We start from the raw sequence: 9434 nt of genomic DNA on the forward strand, positions 1-9434 counted from the left end.
CTATGAACTGTTATAGGCAACCCAGAAGTCCTTTACTGTGGACGCGGCTATTCGAATAGATCATTTATAACCCTGCAGGGGTGTAGTTCTTCACACATGTTTCCACCACTTAGCGTCTGCACACGACATGTGCTCGGCAGACTTCAAGCGAAAGCCAACGTGGGTGTAGACACCGACCTAACTAACCACACAAGTCTCTAGTCCAGGTTTATTGCCTATTCGGGTTCCATCCGCAAGGAGATCCGGCCGGGGTTTTGCTCCCAGCCTCAAAACGATGTGTGCAGGTTTCCCGAGACACCAAACGGGCGCCCGGTACACCGGGCCACAGTGTATCTACCGCATCATAGCCCACCCCTAGGGTCAGCGCTACGCACGGCCTCCAACACATATCCTACAAACACTAGAAACTAGTTGCAACTCCTGGACAGAGGACAAGGGCGGTTAATAAGTCGAGCGGGGTCATATTTCAGGGCCCAATGTGTGGTAGTATCTGTTCATGGATCACAAACACAGAACTTAGTTCCTGAGGGCGGTTTCAGTGAGACAACCCACCATGTACTCCTACATGGCCTCTCACCGCTACCTTTACCAAATCATGTTCACACACTTAGCTCACACACAGTAGGACATGTTCATCACCATTCCAATTCATTCCCGATGAATCAGACCCGACTCAACTCTAAGCAGTAGCAGGCATGACAAACAAGCATGAATGAGTAGGCACATCAGGGCTCAAACAACTCCTACTCATGCTAGTGGGTTTCATTTATTTACTGTGGCAATGGCATGTCATGCAGAGGAAAGGGGTTTAACTACCGTAGCATGTAACAGTTGAATCATTGTTGTCCTAATGCAGTAAAAGAGAGCAGAAGAGAGAGAGTGGGATTGTATCGGAATGAACAAGGGGGTTTTGCTTGCCTGGCACTTCTGAAGATGATATAACTCTTCATCTGTGTCATCGAACTCATCGTCGGAACATCGTCTACTGAGAGGGGACAATTACCGGCAAATAAGGAAGAACACAATCAATGCAATGCCACAATATGATACATGATCATGACATGGAAATATGTTGTGGTTTGAGCTAATGCAACTAGAAACCAGATTAAATGAAGTTGGTTTGAACCAAGGGTTCAAATTCAAACTCCATATGTGCTTATTTAAATGCCAATTATGCAAATTTCCATATACAGCAAACTTAGGTTGTTCAAACATGCATGAAAATTGTACATATGGATAGATTGGATTTTTCTGATCATTTTTCATATATAATTTGTTTGATTTGGAGTTACGGATTAATTTCTATGAATTTTTGAAGTCAGCACCCCGTCACTGTGACGTCAGCGGTCAACGGGTCTGCCAAGTCAAACCTGATGGCTGGGACCCACACGTCTGTGTTCGCGGGCATCCGGCGTCGCGTGGGTTGTCAAGGAGGCGTAGACGACGGAGGCGGAGCGCGTGGACATGTCGAGGGAGCGAGGGGAAGGCGGTGGCTGCGGCTATGGCGAACGACGGCGACGGCTACGCTCAGGAAGAGAGCAGAGAGGGGAGGGGAGAGAGCTGCGAGGAGGGAGGAGGTGCAGAGGGTCGAGGGGGGTGCGTGGCGCCCTCGGGGGAGTCCAGCGGCGAGCAGGCAAGCAGGAGGTGGCCGGCGCGTGCGCGCGCGCGACGGGCACACGCCCTCCTGCCTACTGGGAGGAGGTTGATGACGGTGGCGGCTGCGGTGGGCTGGGCTGCTGCTGGGCTGCACAGTGTTGGGCTGCGGGTGGGCTGCCAGGTAAGTTAGGTGGGTTTTCTGTCCTTTTCTTTTATTTCTGTTTTCTAACTCTTCTGTAATTTATTTTCTGATTTAGTAAAAATACTAAATCATTTTATAAAATCCTGAAAACTTTTGTGGCCACTATCTGATTTAAACCAAAGGCCCTCACCAAGTTTCAGAATATTTGGAGCTACCAAATATTTTATAGGAATTTATAGCTCCACTTCAAATACAATATGATTTAATTCAAAGACCTTAAATGCCTTGGAAAAATGTGCATGACCTGTGGTAAAGGTTTTAACCTCTTTCCATAAATAATGAACATTTTTGAAGGGCATTTTGGATTCATTGAAAAATATTTTTATTTTGATCCTAATTGCATTCCATTTGGTGCTAGGGTTTGTCATCCCACTTCAAGTTCATTTGAGAATTTAAACATGATGCAACACCAGATGCTAGCACTAGGCAGACCAGAACTAGGGATGTGACAGCTTTCTGTAAAGCCATTAAGCTAGGAATATAGTGCTGAAGTAATGAATCCACCCGGATCCCAAGGTATATCAAAGCCAATTTTAATTAACAATGATTTGTAATTTAGTAGTGAGCACAAAGTAACATATATCATGTAATGACGAAGTCTAACTCTCTTTCTATGCATCGGCATGTCATAAAAGAACAATTCATGCACACAAAGTAAAGGCCAATGCATAGTATAAACAGTTTCTTGCAATTTTTTCGTGTTGGAAACATAAATAGGCGGAGATGTAGTTCCTCTCTCATAATAATTGCAAGTAGGAGCAGCAAGCACATGCATATTATATCTATCAAAATCATCATGTGTAGCGGTAAAAGGCAACCCATCAATATAATCCTTAATAAGGGCAAACTTCTCCGATATAGTGTAGCCGGGAGAATTCAAAAAGATAATAGGACTATCTAGCGTGGGTGCAATAGCAAAAATTTCATGTTTAACATAAGGAACTATAGCAAGTTCATCTCCATAAGCATAATTCATATTGGCATCTTGGCCACAAGCATAGCAAGCATCATCAAAAAGGGATATTTCAAGAGAATCAACGGGATCATAACAATCATCATAGCGATCGTCCTTCGGTAAGCACGAAGGGAAATTAAACAATGTATGAGTTGAAGAGTTACTCTCATTAGAAGGTGGGCACGGGTGATCAATCTGATCTTCCCCCTTTTGTTCTTCGCCCTCCTCCTCATCTTTTTCATCCAATGAGCTCACAATGTCATTAATTTCTTCTTCCATTGACTCCTTCAAAATATTAGTCTCTTCTTGGACAGCGGGGGAGTCCTCAATATAAGGTTTAACATAGGTATTAGAAGCATAATTATCATAACAATATTCAAGTATGGCAAAATTTTCAGATTTGTATAGAGTAGCATCATACTTTTCAATCAAAGAAGCAATTTCATAAGCACCCTTAAAACCAACAAATTCTTCAATTTGCTGAACATCATAGTAATTATAAACACCCTTAGCATACGAAGATACGATTCCATTATCACTAAAATCACATTAGTAGGGAAGGTGTTTCTTAGGGTTTTCAGAACAACAAGTCACATCATATATTTCACATAAATTCCAAGCATAGCATTGCAAACAATGAATTTGATCCAGTAAAGTTTCCCTTTTTGAGATAAGCGGTGTCGTACAAAACAAGCATGCTCATCTAAAGATTTGCCCTCAACTAAGCTAGTTGGGGTCTCGGCACGAGCACAAAGGGATCGAAGATGATCCAAGTAAAGGCTTCAGGAGTGTGATAGATTTTGAGTGGTTTTTCAACCATTGGTTCAGTAGGTACAACTAATTTTTTTGGTATTTTGCGTTTCCTACCCATAACTAAGGATAGAAAACAACTAAGAACAACAAATAAAAATTACTTAGTGATAAAGCAAACAAAACACACGAGAATATTCACGCTACGCTATGACTCCCCGGCAACGGCGCCAGAAAAAGGTCTTGATAACCCACAAGTATAGGGGATCAATTGTAGCCTCTTTCGATAAGTAAGAGTGTCAAACCCAACGAGGAGTTAAAGGCAGAACAAATATTCCCTAAAGTTCTATCGACCACCGATACAACTCTACGCACGCTTAACTGTAACGTCCCAAATTTTTAAAATTTGGAATGTTAATAGGATCATTCTTTTCATCATGACTTCTATGCTTATTTAAATTTTCTGAATATTTAAAGTGTTTTCCAACTCAAGGCAATATATTTGGAGTGGAGATAATATGACTTCTCCCCTATTAATTATGTTTGGAAAACACTAAGAATATATTCTGGTGTCTACCTAAATTATTTTGTCTTTATAGAAACTCAAATTTATTTTATAGTTGTTATTATATTGCTCTTTATGTGCTTTTGTTGCATAAAATTATTTTCCAAAATTGCATTTGTGTTTTAAAAAATTTCACTGTTTTATATAGTAGTAATCATGTTTTACTGTATGATGTGGTATTTTTAAGAAGTCATTAGGTATTTGATTTTAGTCAAATGTATGTTCTGTATGTAGTATATATAAATATAAATGTCAGCTCCTAGGTTTTACTGTGCATCAGGCCGGCGCACAGTAAAATTACCCCTCGCCCTCCCGCGCGAGGCAGACCAATAGGCCGGCCCATTTTTGGCGAAACCGGGCAGCCCACCCGCAGCTCCTTCCTTCTATTTGTTTTTTTTCTTCTTCACACCCAAGTCCCGCTGACACTGGACCCCGCCAGGTCGTCTCCTTCCTCGGGTCGTACTCCTGTTCACGCACGATGCCGAGTCAACCGACTCCAATCCTCGTTGACTCCTCTGTTTCCGATCCTTCTACCACGACCGACCCCATATAAATTCCGCCCGATTCCTCCTCTACCGATTTTCGCCAAAACGGAGTTCTCCCGTGTCCTAGAACGGCTGTTCGATCTCGCCGGAGTTCAGCCGCTGTTGACCTCCGCCATCGTCGTTTCCGTCGTCGACAGGGGGTCTCTGAACCTCCCCTTCCCTCTGTTCTCCTTGCCTTGGTCTCCTCCATCCCCCTCATCTCTTGTTTTGCACAGGGGAGCACCAGGACGCCGCCCACGAGCCCAACCCGAAGAAGATCGCCGCCGCGCCATAGCTTGAGCACTGCCGCCAGCAGAGGCCACCCCCGCCGCCGTGGACGCCGTCAAAGTCATCTCCGTCGTACGCCGCTCCCTCCTGTACTTCAGCCATCTCCGGGGGGGCACCATAGCCGTCGCCACCATCGTCCAGGGCCTCGCCGCCGCCGTCTCGTTCAAGTCTGGCGCTGCCCCAGCCTCTGCTTTCCGGTGAGCCGATCTTATCCGTCCGATCTCCCTCCGACGGTCCAGATTAAATCATGTTCTGTTTTTTTTTCTTCTCGAAGGTACGTGCTATTTAGTGGCCGTTCGCCGTTTAGTCAATACAGCGAACACACTCCAGCCAATCACGTGCGGCCACGTGGCACATCCACAGCCGCAGCAGTTCTTCAAAGAAAATCTATTTTGACACAATTTATTTTGGCAGATTCCATATCAAATCTTCATTTAGGTATATCTTGGGATCTGAATGTCCAACTTCACCGATTCTTTTTCCTGTGTACTCATATTGACCAGGAGCATCTAGTAGAAGCGAAATTTCAAACTTTTGCACTGTTTAAATTTGAATTTGCTCAAATTTTAATTCAACCTTCCGGAGGCCATATCTTTCAAAACGTTTATCCAAATTAGTTGATTCTTTTTGCATTGTGACCCTATTAGCATGTACATAATCTATACCTAGTGATATGTTCTGTTATCTAAGTTTTATTTGAATTCTTTGTTGTTGACTTTAATGTGGTGTTATGTGAGTATGGTTTATTTATCGGTGCCTTCGTTATCGTATAGATTGTCCGGAGTGTGAAGCGGATCAGAATTGAGCGTTAGAATACTTCAACACTGTTCAAGGCAAGTTTGCACTTTTGATTTTGCTCATCCTATATTCTACTATGCATGTGTGATTTTTATGCTATGACATGTGCTTGGTTTGATTTGTATGTTCTCTGTTGTCATATTCTGATATTGATTGTCTTGTGTGATTAACTTGCTATGGTAGACATGGGTATGTGTCGAGTGATGCGTGGAAGTGGTGAGTCTTTATAGCAGTAGGATCGGGACTTTTTCTCAGGTGAATGCATCAATGGCTGAGTGCTGTATTGTCCCTAGAGAATGCGCCATGACTGAGTGCACTTGAGTTGTCGGGGCTTTTTCTCACGTGAATGCGTCACTGGCTGAGCGCTCTATTATCCCTAGAGAATGTGCCAGGACTGAGCGCACTTGAGACATCTTGAAGGTCTTTATCATCTGTGTTGTCGTGGAGGTAGGTGAAGGTAGTTTTACGCGAAACCAACTTGAGTGTTTTGTTTGTCATACTTTGCTTGTGGATGTAGGTTTTTTTTTATCATTATGTGTAATTTGCCAATATATTCAATGTATTGACCCTTTGTGGCTGCAACTTATCATGTTGCAGGATTTTCAGATGATCAGTGAGATACAATAGGGTCGCGAGTCTTGACTCAACATTTTCGCCAGTGGGCATTGACGGGACTCATCATTTGTTAGGCTACATTTCCGCTGTTATTATTGAATAAAGCTAGCTATGTGCTACTCAGTTTGTAATACTTTGTGATTTCTGGATCATACGTTATAGTAAATGATGCACTTGTTATTTGATATTCATATGTACCGTGTGTGCTAGCGAGTCAATCCAGGGACTAGCACAGTGAGCACAGAGACATCGAATCTTATCAGGTTCGGGTCGTTACATTAACGTTCGCTTTACCTAGAACAAGTATGAAACTAGAAGTACTTTGTAGGTGTTGTTGGATAGGTTTGCAAGAATATAAAGAACACGTAAATAAAAAGTAGGGGCTATTTAGATAAAGACACAATAAAGGTAGTATAGTGAGTGTGGAAAAAGTGGTGGTAGGAGTTGCGAAATTGTCCCTAAGCAATTGACTACTTTACTAGACCGATAGCAAGTTTTATGTGGGAGAGGCCACTGCTAGCATGCCATCCCTGACTTGGAATTCTATGCACTTATGAGTGGAACTATTAGCAAGCATCCGCAACTACTAACGTTCATTAAGGTAAAACCCAACCATAGCATTAAGATATATTGGTCCCCCTTCAATCCCGTATGCATCAACTTCTATGCTAGGTTGAAGCTTCTGTCACTCTTGCCCTCCAATACATAGTCCTATCAACATACAACTAACCCTATGGTGTGATCCACAGCGTGCACTCATGTGATGGGAACCAAAGGACGGCAACATAACCACAAGCAAATTAAATCAATCATAGTAATTCACCAATCACCGAAAGAACAACGAAAATCTACTCAGACATCATGGGATGGCAACACATCATTGGATACTAATATGAAGCATAAAGCACCATGTTTGTCGGAGTAATGGGCCACGGGTAGCCTAACCCGAGTCCCTGAGCCTTTCAAGACAATGGGCCGGCTGCGCCCCACGAACATCCAGAATGAAGCGCCGCCTCCTGGTGGCCGGCTGCCGAAAGGCGGCCAAGCTCCAGTAGACGGCACCAAGACGGGCCGACTCCTAGCAGGCGGCCTCCAGAGAGGGTGGCTCCTAGCAGTCAGCCCACGACGCCCTCGAAAGTCTGCACCCCCATTAAGAAGACAAGACAGGGTGTGGCTACAGTGCAGTCCATCACCCCCACGTTCCGGGCATGGCGTGGCCACAGTGCCCTGTACACGCGGAGATCTCCGCACGGCGCGGCACTGTTGCCACTCCACCCTTGACGTCACTACTGTCAGGCGAAGCCCTGCCCCCACGACGGCCTGTCGGTACGGCCTGCGGGCAGCGGGCCCTACCAGGCGGTGAGAGCCCGGAAGACGGCAGAAGCCTGACCAGACGGACCCGAGGGAGGCCGGCTTCTAGCAGGCGGCCCATTCCTCCCTCAGGGCCCGTGCACCATTAACCAGATGAGACACGGTGTGGCTACAGTGATCTCAAACCAGGCGGCGGGACTGTAGCCACACTCCCCTGACCAAGCATGCATCATTAGCATTGCGGCTACAGTAATCAGCCGCCGACCAGACCCGCAAGCGGCGTAGGCGGCCTGTCGGCTCCGTACCCGACCAGTCAGCGGGGCCCACCAGGCGGCGGGCCCCAGCATCCGGCGGAGAAGCCGGCGACCAAAGTCACTGACAGCCGGGTCCTACACCCGACCGAATTACCATTATACCCCTGGGGGTAGGCCTATATAAACCCCCCAGGGCACCCATGCAATGGGTTCCCAACCTGTTAGAACTAGACTCACACATAGAGAGAGGGGAGAGCTAGCCTTGCTTTCTCCTACCTCTAGCATACAGCTCGAGGAGCACCATTGTATTCACTAGTGCCTTAGTGATCATGCGGAGACCCCGCAGAGTAGGACTAGGGTTTTTATCTACTAGGAGAGCCCCGAAACTGGGTAAAGTACGCCGGCGTTCGTGTCTACGCCTCATCCCGCTTCCAGGCACCGGCGATGTTCTACTCGCTCCCACCATGATAAGCCATCCTTTGGCATATGTCGCACCCAACCCCCGACATTTGGCTCCCACCGTGGGGCAAGGTGCACCATCTCCCGGAGACCTGCTTTGGAGGGGAACCTTGTTCCTTCCTGGCAAGCGCAGCCAGCCCGGCACGCCAGACGGCGTCTGCGCCGACGCACTGCACGACGCGGAGGTTGTCTGCACGGCGAGCTGCCTCGCCGATCTTGTTGGCGAGATTCGCCTCTCCGACGAGCCCGTATCGAACGCGGGCACAGATGTCCCTGAGAGCCACCTCGTCAGCCTCCTCGACCAGCTCCACGTCGCCAGCGAGCCTGCTGTGGACTTAGAGTCGGTTGGTTCTACCAATCCGATGCTTGTCGACTCCGACACGGCGTCGCTCGACGCCTTCCCCACCAACGTGGTGGTCTACGACGAATTGCTTCCTCGCGCGGACAGCGGCGGCAGCACTATCACGGAGGTGCTCGTCATCAGCCACGGCGAGCACTCTGGCGGAGGTGGCCAGAATCCGCTGCAGGCGGCGCTACAAGACCTGACTGCGCCCATTCCAGAAGACGCCGACGCCGAGACGCTGGAGGCGCGCCGCATCCAGCTCGTCGAAAGCGCCAACAGGCTGGCCAGCATGAGACGCCTTTCGGAGGCCTACCAGCGCGAGATAGACCGCGCCGTTGGCGGCACGCCGGCTCCTGGTGGGCCTAGCCGCATTGGCCTGATCCGGCAGCGTGGCGCGACCATTGCCATCATGTTCGGGACAGATCGTCCCGTCTATGCCACGCCCGCGGAGAACATACGAGCAGCCCAGGCGGCAGTAGACGAGCTAGACAAGCTCGAGGGTAACGAGCGTCGCCACATGACGGAGCGCGTCCAGCAGCTCCTTGACGCGGCCGCCGAGCAGCAAGAGGCCGGCTGCCGCACTGAAGCGCCCAACCGGCGAAACGACAATCCGCCCCCTCGCTGATATCAAGGTGCGACATCCCGGATGCCGACTGGTGGCGTCTGCGGTAGAAGAGACAAGGAGCCGGCTGCCAGCCGCAGCCGTACTCGCATCACCATCGAGCGCCATCAAGACGGTCGCCCAAGAGCAGTGGAACGACTGTCCGCCTCCCC

At 47.8% G+C, this 9434-nt stretch overlaps 1 long non-coding RNA gene across 1 annotated transcript; it reads left to right on the plus strand.

Annotated features, from left to right (window-relative positions):
- The first annotated feature begins 4595 nt into the window (after window positions 1–4595).
- Window positions 4596–6478, plus strand: LOC123074391 (uncharacterized). Its single transcript, XR_006435945.1, has 3 exons — window positions 4596–4753; window positions 4829–5077; window positions 5654–6478. It is a non-coding gene; the product is annotated as an uncharacterized lncRNA (long non-coding RNA).
- The last annotated feature ends 2956 nt before the right edge of the window (window positions 6479–9434 follow it).

Source organism: Triticum aestivum, chromosome 3D (assembly GCF_018294505.1).
Source record: "Triticum aestivum cultivar Chinese Spring chromosome 3D, IWGSC CS RefSeq v2.1, whole genome shotgun sequence".
In the NCBI taxonomy this organism is placed as follows: Eukaryota; Viridiplantae; Streptophyta; class Magnoliopsida; order Poales; family Poaceae; genus Triticum; species Triticum aestivum.